General features: G+C 41.9%; 1 long non-coding RNA gene across 1 annotated transcript in view; it reads right to left on the bottom strand.

The window, feature by feature from the left end:
* Window positions 1–536: 536 nt before the first annotated feature.
* Window positions 537–16,529, bottom strand: part of LOC138110878 (uncharacterized) — a 68,719-nt gene continuing 52,726 nt past the window's right edge. Inside the window, exon 3 of the long non-coding RNA XR_011151135.1 lies at window positions 537–734. This is a non-coding gene — a long non-coding RNA (uncharacterized lncRNA). The remainder of the gene's footprint in view (window positions 735–16,529) is intronic.

Genomic DNA, 16,529 nt, shown 5'->3' with positions numbered 1-16,529 from the left:
CCGTCCCCTGCAGACCGCGCAACTCTTCTCCCGCTGACCTCTCCAAGGGGCCGGAGAGCAGCCGGGCTGGCTCTCCCGCAGCTCCTGGAGCAGGCACACGCTAAACCAGCGCGGCAGGGCGGGGGGGTGGTCGGGCTGCAACCTGCGGCTCCTCGCAGGGAGCAGGGAGCGAGCTAAGCGCTCCCAAAGGCGCTTGTGTGGGAAGCTGCCTCGGACGCTGCCCGCTGCACAGATGGGTTGATAGGTAGGCCAGGAGCTCTTCCCTCCCCTGTGCTCCAGCACCTCCCCAGCACTGCTGAGACGCTCCGGGTATTTTTATTTCCACACCAAAATTACACTGCTCACCTCAGGTTCAAGCAGAGGAGTGAGAGCATCTTTCAAATTTACTTTCTGGGTTGCTTGTTTGTTTTCTAAACCTGCCCCTGTTTTGGGAGAATAGAAAAGGCTTTTAAAAACGCAGCGGCTGGGAAAGATGCCCTCAGCAGTAAGTGAAAAGAAGTAAATATAAACCTAAAAAAAAAAAAAAATCACTTTTATTTTCACCACAAAATAAGGTTCAGCTTTTTTTTTTTTTCTGCCCATGAAGTCACTTCATTTACTATAAAGCCTCCTCTTCTTCTAAGGGTGACGAAAGGTTTCTTTGGAAACCTTTTTTTCCATGCTGGCACACTGGTCTGCAGAAGCTGGGCTGGCACGGAGCTGAAGGTACTCCTGGAAGTTTTTCTTCCTTTTGTCTAGGGACAACAGAGAAAGAGAAAAGGAGACAGTGAGGCCACTTCTGAGCTTTATGTGTTTGCATCTCACCCTTGTAAGAGAGCTCAGGTGACTTTGTTCTCCAGCTTCATTCGTATGCTTGTAGCCAATTCTGCACTAGATCTAAAAACCAATCATTCTTATTGATTTCATTGTGAATTTGCCATGTGGAACAACAGTCAGAAGAAAAGATTGCCTTGTAGCTGTAAGCAAAAAAAAAAAAAATCCAAGAAACCACCACCAAAAAAAACCAACAGTGAAAAAAGAACCCAGAACTCTTATTTGCACCAGATAAGCATCTTGGCATATTAAAACCACCCTTGAGCACCTCCAGCTGAAAATTAAAAGAAAAGCTCTGTTTTGTCACAGAAGCTAAATATGTTATTATTAGTTGTGGGCATTGTTGATGTTATTATGTATCTCCTTTCAAATCATAACAGATGAGTGATCTCTAAATTGTTGGTTCAAATGAAATAATACTCCATCATGCTTTCCTTTGCAACACAAATTCACATAACTAGCACAGCATAAATACAGTCACTGACTGGTAGAAAAGCTTCAAATACTATTTTAAATCCTGCAAGTATGGCTGGTGCTCAAACTGACAGTTCAATGCTCTGTCATTTCCCACCACCAATCTCATTATGGAAGTAAACAGCTCTATCTTATTTTATCCTGTTCCATACATGATGCACTTAAAAGGACTTAAAGAATCTAGTAAATGGAAATATATGGTACAATGAACAGTTAAAAATGTCAATTGAATTAGTCATTGTGTAGTATCTTTTCAGCATACAATGTGAACACAGATGCTGCCTTTTATAGAGGTTTATGCATAGGAGAAACGTGAAGTGGAACAAATGAGATTTGAATTTTATTATTCTTTTATGGCGTTGCATTGCAGATAGTTTTTTTTTTAATTAGTTCCTATCTCAACACCTTTGGCAACTCTAAATAATTCAGAGAATCTTGTCTTTTGTTGTTTTTGTTTTTGTGGTTGTTTCTTCCACAGAGAAGTAGCCTTTGCAAGTGGCAGGAAGCTTATCTATCACCTAGTTTAAAAATGGTCCTCCAATTACACAAACAGCACACAAGGAGTGCACTGTGGTCTGCTCAGAGTCTGAAACCCAAATGAGCTGCCAGATGCACAGTGACAAATCTATCTTAAGCCCTAAGAAGTACCAGAATTGCTAAAACTTTGCTTCCCTTTTCATTCAGGTTCCTCCACTCTTCACTAAGAAGAAAAGGCAGTAGAGTTTGATAGGGCAGGGCTCAGGGACCTGGCTCCCCACCAGCCCCTCAGCTCACCTAAGGAGGGACAGGAGGGACCTGGTACCAGTGCACAGCTCCATCAACCTGCTGCTGCCTCCTGGCCTGGTGTCACACCTTTAGCAGTAAAACCCAAGCTCGATATGAAATAGGCGTGAAACCCATCACTCCCAGGACTTCAAAGCAACAGGTGGTATTTTATGTCAATATAAATAAACAAATGCAGCAGACAGAAGCTGATGTTTATGCTACATTGCGTGGTGCAGAGAGGGGGAACAGTCCCACAAGCTCATTTCTAGACAGCACAACTCCACACAACTTCTTTGCTGGAAAACTTCAGGGACATGGTGTCTTATAAGGATTCCCTCGGGCTCCCAGCCTCTCCCTCACTTCACAATGTGTGGGCAGGATACAGCTGTTCAGCTTCACTGCGTGGTCTTCTCATCCAAACTGTTCACATAATGCAAAAATTACATCCCTCAAGGCACTATGGAAATTCACATCCTAACACAGTTTCAAATGCCTATTTATTTCACAGCCTAGTGCAAATATTATGTCTGCTTCAGTATCCACTGTTTCAAATGATACCACAGTGTCTCAGATTAGGTATGTGGGATTTCTCCTGTACCTAAAAGGGACAAGGAATTTTTTATTCTTTGTAGAACAACAGAAAATAATGATTTTTTTTTTTTTTTTTCATTAGAGTAGTGCCCACCCCTGCCCCCTACTATTCCCCTTCCAGGTTCTTTCATGGCAAATTCAAACATCAGGAAATTTCTGAATTGCATAAAAGGTCATTCTGGGAGTGTAGCCCAGCTCAACAGAAAAGAGTATTTTAGGTTGACTATTGCACTATAGCCTGTTCACCTACTCCAGCTGAGTCCCCATTTGCAGGAGAATAAAAAGGTCTCTTCAGCTGTACATCATATAAACAAAACCTGATATTAAATGTTTAAAGACATGGACTTGAGAAGATTCTAACTCACACTTTCAGCAATCAGATTACTTTGAAAAGTTATGTTTTCAGCATCCTTTTCAAGTCTGGGAAGCAAGCACAGAAGGAGGAGCTCAGCTCAGGCAGTCTCGGGAGCCTCTGTCCAATATCAGCCCTGATTGGGCTCCTTGTGCAGCTTCAGGTCAGTCATACAAGGACACATCCCCAAACAAAGAGGCTCACCCATGCTCACACTGAATGCACCACACACTGTGTTGGGGAGGGTTTGGGGTAGAAAAGGTTGTTTGCTGCCAGTTCTGTACATTCTGCCAATCTCTTTTGCTCATGTCAACTTTGAACTTCAGAATTGTTGTTCATACACATCCTTTAGCTCAGTTATGGAAGGAAAGGACATTTGCCAGGTTATACAATAAGGAGTTTGGTATAAAATGCAATTGCAAACCCAGGTTGTATGAAATGGTCAGCAGAGAAGCCTGGCACAGGCACCCTGTGTTAAACCCCAGATTTAATTCAATCCATCAGAATAACAAAAGAAAGAGGATAAGAGGCTGATATTTTGGAAGCATCTGCCTCTTCAGAGGATGGCAGGTGCTGCCAAAATATTAGGCTTTCTGATCTGTTTTCCACATTGTTTTTGTAAAGGAGACGATGTTTAAATTCTACAGTTACAATTGATCTAATGAGCCAAGGCTTCTTCCTGATAATTGATGATTTCCTTGATCTTCTTTCTTTTTGACATGCCCTGACCCAGATGCCCATTATTCCTTCGAATCTCTCTGTGGCCCCTAAGCCTTAATTAGATCTTGCAGGTTCTTTTCCTGTGGTGTGTTCACCACTGCAGGTTTTGTTTCCAGTCCAGGTCTGCCTTTCCTTCAGGCTCCAGCTGTAGTTCAAAGATGCTCTGCTGCTCTTTGCCATCGGCCACTCACCTGAGCTACCCTTTCATAACAGTTGTAGCTGCTGCCCCCATGCTCTGTGCACAGCTGCTGTTCACCTCAGCACTCATCAAGAGGTATTGAAGGCAAAGAGGGAGCATGAAACAGTAACTCTGAGTTACCTAAGGTAGGAACCTGGGCTTCATGATAAAATGCCCCAAGAAACAGGATTCATGGGAAAACATTAGCCAGGTCAGCTGTGGTGTGTGCAAGGAATTACATTTCTCACAGGCAGAAAGACCTTGCCCAGAGCTGAGGTTTGGATATCTCTGTGTCTTAAATCCTTTAATCCTTCTCCTCTTTAAATGTACAAGTCAGGAATTTAAGTGTACAGGATGCAGAATGGATGTCTCAAAACATTTCCTGCCCTGTGATTAAGCCATGGCACGGGATGATAAGCCAGAGGAAACCCAAGCTCAGCACCTGGAGCTAGGGCAAGCAGAGGGGGAGCTGACTTCCAGCTCCTGCTGCCTAAATTTTCTAGAGACTAGGACCAAAGCAGAAGTCTTTGCTCTCCCTTATGACAGCCTTACTCACTTGCCCAGAGTTGTACTTTCCTTTTCTTGCTCTTCAAGGAGCCCCGTAACTGTTTCCTACCCTCCTGCAAAGTTTCCTAGCTTCAGCATATTATGCAAAGGTGGTTTTGAATTGTCAGGTTTCTGTAGCAGAGTGGTAGGTGTGTTTTGAGAATGTTTCGTTGAACTAAGACCTGCAGGGTAGGGTATTTTGGAACTGAGAAGGTTGTGTTTTCATAACTCCTACCAGGCACAGGTAAGAGGTAGATACCATCCTCTTGGCCAAGGTGTCAGTACTTATATACACGCTGGATTATAGCAGAAATAACCTACAAAAGACTTTGCATGAACATTTACACTCTTTTAGTGTGTCTTGGGTTCTGAGCTGTTTAGTTAAGAGATCTTCTGGTTCATCAGGTTTGATTGAGGATGACAAAAGGTCTTCTTCCAGACTACACAGAATATGAGGCTTGGTACACACCTGTGAGGAGGGAGGAGAGGGGGCTCTAGGCAAATATCTCCATGGCAATACTGAATAACAGGTGGCACACTCTGAGGAGGACAGTGCTTAAAGCAAACCAAGTCAGACTTTAGATGCAAAACTTCCCTGTCCTACAAGTCATCAGCCACTTACTAACATCATAAGATAGGGTTTGACACGGCAGCTTCCCTGCTCCAAGCTCCAGCAAGGAGAGCAGTTTTTCTGCTGGCTGAGAGCTGCTTTGGCAGTGCTGGCAGCTTCCCTTTTGGCTTCCTTTCCCTGGTGTACCCTTCCCTGTGGTTTTTGGCACCACAAGTGGTGACTGCAAAGTAAGCAGTGGGAATGAACTTCTAAAAGGTGGGCACATAGCAGCAGCCACATTAGCTCTGACTATTAAAGAGAATTTATTTAAAGAGAGGGCCCTCAGCAACAAAGGACACATTAACAGGTTCAGGGTACATACAGTGAGGAGAGAAAAGCAGCCTGTTCTGTATTTATCAGCTGCCACGCTGGTAACATGGCTTTGGCAGAGTGGCAGACTTAAGTCAGGAGTCCAGGGAACAAAAGAAGCAGATTTCTTTCTGCAGTGTTTAGCTTCTGTATTTGCAGTCTCTCTTGCTAAAAGACACAAAGAGAAGAGAAATTATGGCTGTGATAATCTGTATAGCAATTCAAGGCTTAGGGAAACTGGATTCCAGCTGACCTGGGAGAGGGCAGGCAGTTCCAGAGGGTGTGTGGAGAGCAAATGCAGGGCCAGGTTTTAATGGAAGCACACAGGGTGTGGAGAGGCCATGAATTGTACAGTAGTGACACCTGCTTTAGAGGGGATAGCACTGGAGTATCACAGTGGCAGACTTTTAACAGTGCTCTGGGCACACCCAGCTTTTCTAAATCCATTCAGCACAGCTCCTAACACAATTACCATAGCCACATTTTCAAGCCAGTGTTACGTCAGGAACATTCTCTATATGGAGCTCTTTGGAAAATTGGCTCCTTTTTTTTGGCAGTAATCGACAGCTGAGCTGTTAGGAAAATGGGAGCTCTAAATGCTTGGATGACATTTCTCAGCTTTGCTCACAAATCGGAGAACCTGTAAGCCACAAAGGCAGTGTCATCAGCCATCTTTTAAGGATATCATCATCAGACAGACTATTTTGTCCTGATGAGAGCTATAAGACAAAGTTAGCAATAGCAGAGTGACAGACCGCGACAGCATCCAGGTTAATATATCCCCTGTTTTAATGCACAGCTATTATGTCAACAGAAACAGCACTGATGTGCATGTAGGTAGCAGTAGGTGTAGTGCATAACTGTTCCTTTAAATGAAAGGATCACCAGGCAGTTATCTCCATCAGATTTTATTATGTGACATAGGATGAACAATTACATACTGTGCAATAAGCTAAGTGAGGTTTTAATCGCTGCTGCATTTATGGATGGTTTATCCTGACCTTTCATAGCCTTAGAAACCAGTAACTGAAGCAAAACTAAGTTTACCAGCTCCTCTCAGAAACTAGTCATGTGAGCATAATCAAATCCCAGACATTACTAAAGCCTGGATTCCTGAGCTGATGAGGAACTGAGAGACTTTCCATGTCAGATGGTGCTGGACAAGCCATGTCTTTTCTTTTTGACCAAATCTGAACAAAGGATATGGGGTTTATGGTTAAGGCCAAATCATCACCTGAAGTAAATTACACTGGATTTGCAGCTTTCATTGTCTGCATACTTCTTTTATAGACAATAGTAAACTTCATGATATATTTAATGAAGCATACTTATTCTAAGAAATGTGATGTTTCTAAGAATAGTTATGCAAAATTATGCTAGATAAATGTCACACTAAAAAGCCCTGTCTTACAGAGATACCAATTCTAAGGAAAGATTCTCTTAGGTGTAGAGATTTTTTTGAAATCCACAAGTATGTCAGTAGCAGAGCTGTGAACAAAACCTGCAGTCTCACCTTTTCTCTCTCCCCATTATACCACCATGGTTTCAGGAGAGGTGAATGGGATGACAAGGAATGAGAAATGATATTTAACACAGTTTTCACATTATCACATTTTTGCTAAAGTCCCACAGCAGTCATTAGGGCTCTAATCCAGAATTTTCTCCATTCCAGAAAACTTGAAATAAGAGTTGTCTCTCCTTCATGAGTCTTTTGCATGCCACTGGTTTATTGACTTCCATGCTTCTGGCAATCAAGTGATGCCTTTCAACCTTAATGCATTCAGGAGGCATTTGAAGTAAAAGACTTGAAGAATCACTACCATGAAGCTAACTTTAATGATAATCCCTTTTCACTGTAGCCCTGTTTTTACACACAGGATTGCAAAGCTGCCATATTTCAGCTTATTTCAGACGAAGGAATTAACATACTGTGGTTCTTTTTTCTTTTTCTGAAAGGGAAGGCACACTTGCAAAGTCTGCCTGAAGCAAACCTCCTCTACCTGTGGTCTGCTTCAGAAGAGTGGCTTTTCAAGGCCTCTCACAGGCTGCCTCAATCCAGACTTGGTGACAGAACTGCCTACAGCAATATTTAGCCATTTTTTTTGCCACCCTCAGCTGCAAATGCAAAGGAGCAGACACGCCTCAGATAACACTCACCGCAAACATTCAGAGAAGGCAATCACTCTGATCTGACCCACAAAAGAGAGAGTAACTGCACATATCCGATGACTTTGCAGGCATCCAGGCATTGCTCCTTGCAGCTGCACATCTGTCCTTCACACATGAAAGAAATGGGTCCGGCTACCAAACATCTCTTTCAGCTCTTCCTTCTGTACAGCTCCGTTCAGGTTTCTCCAAACCACAGCCCTGCACAGCACTGCAGCTGCCTGCCCCAAATCCTCAGCAGTTGTAACCCAACCTGGCTCCATGGATTTCAAATGCCTTTTCCACCCACTGGAAAACCCATCGGCAAGTTGAAAGTACTTCCCTCTCCTCCCTCCCCGCCTACCACACAAACACACACAGACACATCCACATACATGGTGAATGGAATGAATCCAAAAAGTTTGTCTCAACTCTGGTAGCAATATTTTTTTTTTTTTCCCCAAACTAGCTTGGAAGGAAAACTTTGAAAGCTTTCCAAAGCAAATGTTCCCGGGGCAAGAGGGATGAGTGTAAAGAATAGCTAGAGCTTGGTTCTGCAAGAACTTCTAACATGGAGACCTACGGCAAACGTCCATTTCTCCTTCTTGCCTTTCCCTCCTGCAGCTAATCTGCATTGTACACACCAGTGCATCCTTCTGTCAGACACTCCTCATGGCTGTCAGGTCGCTGAGGATGTGGCAGCTTCTGCCAGGGAAGTAGAAATGTGCTGGACTTACATTGTTGATACTGACTCTCCCACAGCAAGTTGGGGGAAGATACTCATTTTCCTTAACTTATGTGGTTCACTGAGGAACAGCTGGGACAGTCAAAACAAGCATCTCCCACTTGGGAATAGGTGTGTCAAAACTGCTGGGAAAACCAGAGAGAAAAGTTCCTATCTTGCAGTATTTAGGATAAGAACATAAAAGCAGAGAGATGAAGGAGGTGAAATCTTTGGCCCCTGTTTTTTCCTTTTGTTGGGCCTTGAAGTGGTTAAACCAAAGAGCTTCTGATTTTCAGAATTGTACAATGCCTGCCCTCTCAGATGAGACAATACTATTACAGTGGGAATGATTACATGATAGGATGGGGAGAAAAGGGGTCAAAAGATAACAAATCCTGCTGGTTTGATTTGCTAAAGCGAAGGTAATCACCAGGGTGGGATTTGATCAAGTCAGGTTGGCTAGCTCTACCTTTGTTCTGGAAATAGTGCAGCTTTCCACCAGAGGAATTGCAGTTGGGCTTGTTGAGGTGAACATGCCACACAGAGTTCAGGGAGAGACCACGAACTTTGGTCACTCCATCATCTACTGCAAATTCAGAGCAGTGGTCTCTGGTCACCACCCAGGTATGGGCACAAACAGAGCCTTTTTCTGAGTTTATATGGCTCTGGGGCCAGGATGATCCCATGTTGACACGTAAAATATTCAACAGATGGAGTCTCTCAGTGCTTTTGCAATACAAACCACCATAAGACTATTAATGAGGCACTATCTTTTAAATTAATCTCTCCAGCATAAAGCTGGCGGCGGTGGGCTATTAATATATCTCAGATAACCATATTATCTGAACATCTTCTGGGCAAATCAAACTCTTGCAAAGTTTTTAGCTGATTTCATCATCCCGTAGCCTCTTTTCCTTCTGCAAGGCTTTAACACTTCTTGGCATATTGGCTGCTTCTCTTGCAAAAATTTTGTTGCAGTCAATTTTTTTAATTACGTTTTCAATTGGATTTGAAAGATGCAAGTCTGATGGAGGAAAAAAAGCTCATTTCACCAGATACAGTTGTGTCTAGGTACTAACAATCCCCAAAGACACTTAGATTAATCTTAAATTCATAGATAGGAATTTTGATTATGTTGACTTTTTAGTTTTTAGATTCACACAAAGAATAATACAATGATACTTGTGGAAGATGGCCTGTTGGAAGCTCTGGCCATCTGCAAGGCTGGCTTTATCTGTGACTGATTCCTTTCCTTTGTAAGCAACACTGGGGTTTCCAGATTCAGTAAGTTGTCATCTTTGGTTAAAGCACACACCAAATTTGTAACCTACCATAGGCTGGCTTTATTAGATTAATTAAAGAAACCTATTAATTTACAAGTAAATAAAAAATATTTTTAATCACTGCCTGTGAACCACTTAGCACATTAACTTGTCCCTCTGAAATCATTTACTTAAGTGTGCCCTCAGTTTGCTTAATCCATAACTGGTCAATAGCATATTAATATTACAGTCTCATTTTGGATCTAAGCATGTCTGAGCCTATTAAACTGTCACCCTGGATTTACTTGCAGGGAAAAATTATCTGCATTCAGAGATAGAAGGAGAAAAGTATTAAAGTGAATCGAGCACTATTGAAATTAATCATAATCATAGTAAGTACTTTCAACTGCTGTCACCCAGTGGGAGATGCTGCTACAGGAAAAGTCTTCCAGCTCTATTGTTTTTATGGCTGATCTGTGGAGTTCTCTCAGCTTTTGCTTGTTCCAAAGAGACTGATAAGACTCTGGTGATCATTTAGAATCATTCTTATATTTTTTTTTTAAACTAAGAATCAACCTTAGAGGCAACCTTAAAATACAAGCCACTTCCTGCAAATCTTGTTCTAGTGAACTAGTTTAATGTAGGTCAGACCTACCATAGTTTGTGTTATAATTCAGTCAAACTGTGAGACTCCATCTCTTGCTGTTTACTTTTACTGCACTGCTTGTGAACCTAATATGTATAATTTACAGGTCCAAGACAATAGGAAAGAGCAAGTCAGGAGAAAAATGATCTATGTCCCTGCAGTGTAAGATACATTTAGATATATAGAGCCAGATCCCGAGCTGTGTAAATCAGAATAGGCACATGGTGCACTAAAGCCAATAAAACTATGCAGTTTTATATCAGTGCTGTAAGATCATCCCTTACAGAACTCCTCTTACTTCATGCAAATATTTTATAATCCTTTAATAATACTTGAATTCAAAAATGCCTTTTTCTTTTCCTTCCAGCTGCTGTAGTGACAAGACGCTAATCTGTATCTTGTTTAATACTATGAAACTTTTGAAGGGCTCCACCACATATCTCCTTTGAATTCTTCAGTTGTCGACAAATTCTGGTGTTGTATGGATTAAACATCTGATGAAGAGGAACATGACAATGGGAAAGACGAAAAATAGCAGCAGATCAAAAGAAGTTATCTCTAAAAACAAATTCAGCGCTATCCACAACTAAGTAACATTTGACATTTAAAAAATATTTGATCAGTGTTTTGGCTTACAGAACTGCTTTAGGGGCACTGTGATGTGTAAATTAAATTCAAATGAAGGTTAAATATAGTTCTCTGAGAAAGATTGCACAGTTTAAATTACCTAATTATTTGGACAAAATCTGTTCTCCTGTAATTAAATGTATACAAAAGAATGTGTCTTTTCACCAAGCACATTTTGAGAGGAGATGTTTATCAGCAAATGGTAACTTCCTCTTGAAGATCATAAAGATACTGCCATCACTCACAGCTGTGTGGGGAGGAAAGTTTGTCGGAGCTGAGCTGAAGGGGAGACACAGCATTCCTGTATTTTGCTGTGTGCAGCCTCCAAGTCCTGATCCTGCAAAGCCTTTTAATACAAGCTTTGCTTTAACTCTTTTTCTAGAGTTCATGCCTGTGCAGGAAGGGATACACCCAGCCAATGTGCCCAGGCAGTGCTGTGATCACAAAAAGAGCTGATACTTCATCGAATCCATGCCAGCTGTGATGCCCAGGACTGGATTTTTTGCATCCAGCTCAGATCCTCTCATTCTGCAAGTGTTCCCAGGCTTTGGAAGACTGACTGCTGGAGTGAGTTACAGCCCATGTGAGTAAGGGGGTGAGAGTCTGGATCACTGAGGTTTGTTTAGTCTATTTTTAAATGTGTTGAGCGAGGGGATTTCACCATCTTTCTGTGGGAGACTCCTTCTGAGCCTAGCAGATGTCAACAGCAAGATATTTTCTGCATGATACTGGGTATGAACTTTATCTTCACCTTGTCCATTCCTCTTCTTTTTTTTTTTTTTCACTTGTGTACATCCATCAGTATTTACACCCTGTAATGTTTCTGTTTCTTTCTCCAGAGCCATTGCTCTGTCCCACAGACGGTAGCTCTTTCATTCTATTTTTGGTGTCACTCCATCTGCCTCCTTTCTGCTTTAGGAGGGCACATTTCTCACCCTTTTCTGCTTCTCTGCAGTTTGCCAATTCTGTTCAAATCTGTTGTGTGTGGCTGACAGACAGAAGTGTCAGCCTTGCTTAGGGCTCAGAGCTCTATGCCATCAATCTAATACTGCAGTACAGGTACAATACACTTGGATTGTTCAATTACTGCTCATGAACCAAAATCTCACTCTCCAAAGGGCTGGAAATTAAGTCTGCACAGTATGCCTAAGCTTCACAATGGCATTCCCTATGGTAAAGATGTGATATGCAACAGAGCCGTGGAAAAGAAAATAATAAGCAAGCTCATATTGCTTAAAATTCTGAATTTTCCAATATGTACCTGGAATTATGCAAATTTTCTGTGGTTTCCCAGGTTGGAAGAGTAACATCGCTCTGCATGTCTGGTCCCCAGTTGTAATATCTGTCATAATTATATTAGGGAAGAAATTGCATGCTCATTAGAAAAAGCGCACTGGTGCACAAAACTTTTGTCTGGGGGACCCAGAGCATCTGAACTGCATGTGGGAAGAATGTTTGGATTTCACAAGTGACAAGAAGACATTTTTCAAAATGAGTGGGAAATTAAAGGCAGCTCAACAAACTTTCCTACAAGTCATTGTACAATCCGCTCTTTTCATTCAAATTCATTCTACAGAACATGAGCTTACTTAAAGAAAGAGGAGAAGGAGAAAAAAAAAAGGATTTATTGCTAATAGACATAAAAGGAAACCATAAATCTACCAGGGCCCTGTAGTGAGTCTAATAGTGAGTAAGAACAAATGCAATCAATATGAATGTATTCATTTATTCTCCCTCAGCCACAATCAATATGCATGGTATCTCAATGTTGAATAGGAAGGCAAAGCTTTTGCCCCAGTGAGTTTAAAATAATTCAACAAAATTCCTGCTGAGTTTTGATTGAATAATAAGTTTGGCTCTAGCTAGAGAAAAATGTGCAGACAGGCAATATGCTGACAGGGAGCAAAACTGGGAGCCAGCAATTCTAGGAAAGGGATGGGTTCAGGAAGGCACGGGAAGAACAGAGAGGTAAGGGGTGACTTTGAGGAAGAAAGACAGAAGTGCTGCAGTTATTTCTCTGGGTGGTAGGAAATGTCCCTTTTGAAGAAGAGAAGGGAAGCTGGCCCCAACCTTGGTGCAGCATATTCCCATTATTCATTTACCATGTCATTCTTAATTGTCTCCATAGCTCCTGTCCTACGGGTAGATGTGCCCAGAGGGCATGAAGCAGCACCACCAGAGCTGCCAAAGCAGAGACAGAGGCGACACAGACCCCATGGAAATCTGGAAGTGGCTCCCAGCCTGACACCCCAGGCAAATATCTTTATACAGAGGATGCACAGGCAGGGCAGAGGAGCCCTCCACTTTGCTTCCCACCACTAAGGCTGCTGAGCAAGCAGCCTGTTGCATTCTCCTCTGACTTTAATTTGCAAATAGCCTTAAAGCATTGCAGAAAACAGCATGGGAATTTCTTTTTAATGATGGTAATAAAGGTTAGGCTGTTTGTGTAAAGCCTGCAATGTAATCACTGAACAACCTAAGAGTACACAAGGTGTCATGTAGGAACAAAGAGGTCGCCCTGAGCAGAGGAGGGAATGAAAGCAGAGAGAAGCATTCATATTCACTGAACAAAACCTCTGCACTCTCATGTCTGGACACTGAGCCTACCTGGGCACTAATAAAAATCCAAACAAATAAATAGAATTGTCTCACATCTCTTGAATTTACCTGCCAGAGCAGTGGCTGTGTTCTTTGATCACCCAAACAGGCAGCCTGAAAAACAGTTTGAAAAGCAGTTAGATATCTAACTCTCACTGAAATTCAGGGGTGTTGGCCATTTAGCTACTCTCTGTATTGAAGGCCCAGACAAAAGGATGCCAGACAATGTTTTTCAATGGCCTCTTTCTTTTCCTAAGCAGAATCTGAAAAATGCCTCTTGATGAGCTCTCCAGAACTAATCACCATACACTGCTTGCCTACTCACTTTCCAGGCTGGTGATATTATAGTTATTATGCTGTGTCCTGTCACGCCTTCAGTTTGTTAGACTCCTAATGAGAGGACCTAATTCCTTCCCTGGCTGGTTGGGAGGCTTGGCTAGTGGTGCTGTGTAAATGAAGAAGATGATTATTACTATGATCATGATTATGTTTCATTAGTAATAACAAGGAACTGTGGTCAGGTATGGCATATTTACAGGAAATGAGAGAAAATACCTACTTAACAAGAAGCTTAAAGAAACTGGTGCCTTTCATCAAATGAGAGGAGAGATTTGCATGTGAAACAGAACATGATGAGCTTGGCAAAAAAAATACCTACTATCATTAACTCCAATTTAAAAATTATTTAAATTTGCTATGCATTTTATCCCAAGGAGCACTGTCTTCCTGCAAGCATGCAGGCAAGGTCAGGAGTTCCTCATGGAAATACTTGGAGGAAGGGAAGGGTGAGCACATAAATTGGATGATTCATATTTCAGTGAGAACTCCACCACCCTGAGTGAGAGGAGGGTTCAAGGAGAGAGCTCCTTTCCTGAGCCAGAGGGGCCAATGACTAAGGAAGAAAATAAAAGACTAGGAAAGTTAAGGATGGTTTTTTCCTTACTACAGCTTCACAGCTTTTGGCAGTCAGCAGGTTTTTGGCTCTCTGAAGAGGCCCAGATGGCACCTGGACCCAATAGTGCTGATGATCCCATGAAAGGATCTGCCTCACCCTTGTGATTGCTCATGAGCTGTGGTGTACCAGTGTAGCTGGGCCAGATGCAAATGTATTTCAGACAGCAGAGTACTGGGGGAAAGAGTGGTGCAAGTCCCCTGTCAGGACCATTAGATCGTGTTTAACTGGTGATAGTGATCCAGTTATCTCATCACAAGTGATGTGCTGGCCACAGCTATTTAAAACATGACACAACAAAAACTTTCAAACAGCAGTGATTTGCTCACAGAAGCTTGCTTTCGAAGTAAGAGGTGATGTTTTTCTTCAATGAGTGATTCCTTGCAGCTCATGGACCAAGACTTAAGCCAGAAAAACCTGTTTATGACATGGGAAACCCCTTACCAGGTGCAAGGGGCTGTCTGTAAAGCCGTTTCCAAAGAGCAAGCTACTGAAATCAATGCTCATCAAAGGCCAATCCAGACACTATCCCATTCCTTCAAATGTCCAGCACAGCAACAAGATGTGACTCAGAGAAGTGCTGCTGTGTCCCTTAAACACGGATGGAGAAACCCAGCACAACAAACATGCCAAAACCATTATTACATATATACATATATAAATACATTATACCATGTATTGTATCTGTTTATTGTTTTCTATTCTGACATTGATTCAAAACTCTCATCATGATCCATCTGTGCCCCAAAAACTGTCTGGCTTATTTTTCCAGAGGAAATCAGGAAGCTCATTAACTTCCTTCAGAAGATACAAATCTGCACCTCAACATAAACCTAAAAAACCCCCATATGATATCCTGTACTGGAAGGTAATTTTTTGCAAAAATTTGGAGTAGTTGATGCATCTCCAACATTCTTGTTTGCTCTCAGTCTGTTCATAGGACACCTCAGGTATCTGAACATAACTCTACTTCATGACACCTGCAAAGCCTTGGAGGAAAATCAGGTGAAGTGGAGGAATAGGAAGATAACATTTACAAGGAGTAGCAAGAACAGCATAGGATTTTTTTTTTAATTAGACAGACAAATTAAAACATGAAAGAAACACTAGATACAGTTTCTTCTTGCTTTTTCAACTGGCTATAGCTTTAATCTTAGCAATTCAGAGCTTGTACAATGGCATCTGTACAAACAGCTGTAGTTCCCCTGTGTAAAACACACTGGATACAGCAGTGAATTTGCTTGAACTTGCTTTCATAGGCAGCATGGTCTAACAAAGGAATGGTTAATGATTTCTGCTACATAATAGAAATCTTCAGACACATGGCAGTGCAGGATGCTCCTTACTCTCCCCTTGTCCAGGCACACACCTTAAACCTTACACAACCTAGAATCTAATTTGAGGTGGGGGGTGGTGTGGGGGGTTGGTTTGGGGCCTATATGGGAATGGCAATAAAGAGAAATCTTCATTTACTTTGCCTGGCTGTGGAGTAGACCATGTGGATTACCTTTTTATTCACATTTACTCTTCCATGTTTGTGTTCAAAAAGCCTAATATGCCCTATACCAAAACATTACATGTAATTGGCTTGATGCTCATCAACTTGAAATGCTGGGAGGCATCCCAGTGTATTAAATTGAATTGTTTATATCTAGGGTACCACACAATAAAAGTCCCCCAAAAAACAATAAAGTTGTACATTTTACAATTTCTCTGTTGCCTGTATTTTTTTGGCTTTGTTTCCTCATTGGTTTTTTGTTGTTGTTGGGGTTTTTTTTTTTTGGGTTGGTTGTTTTTGGTTTGTTTTTTTTTTTTTTTAGTGCAGAGAAAAGGTAGAACATTTCTGTACTTGATTAAGATCTGCTAGTGGAGATTTATTGCCAAGGCTTGCACTGTGTATTTGGTATTAACCTCTTAGATCACAGTAAGTGGCTTTTGAAGTTGGCTGGGGACTGAAGATAAGTTCTTCGTCAGGGGAGACACCACGCCTGCCCCGTTCCAAGGGGAGGCTGAGGGCAGAGGGGGCAGTGGGAAGGTCACTCCATTCTGCCTGCAACATCATGCAATATTAACTGGAGATGATTATTGAATACAAAGAGTTCTTACAAGCCTTACAGCTTGTCTGTATCTTGTTAGATAACTAAAGAAAAGCAGGGTTAGGAAAGAATGACTCTGCCAGACGAAATCTCATCTGTTTCATTCCTAGCTGCATTGCAA

This window comes from Aphelocoma coerulescens, chromosome 5 (assembly GCF_041296385.1).
Source record: "Aphelocoma coerulescens isolate FSJ_1873_10779 chromosome 5, UR_Acoe_1.0, whole genome shotgun sequence".
Classification (NCBI taxonomy): domain Eukaryota; kingdom Metazoa; phylum Chordata; class Aves; order Passeriformes; family Corvidae; genus Aphelocoma; species Aphelocoma coerulescens.
Note: the sequence above shows the minus strand (reverse complement) of the source record. Positions and strands in the feature narration are given on the sequence as shown.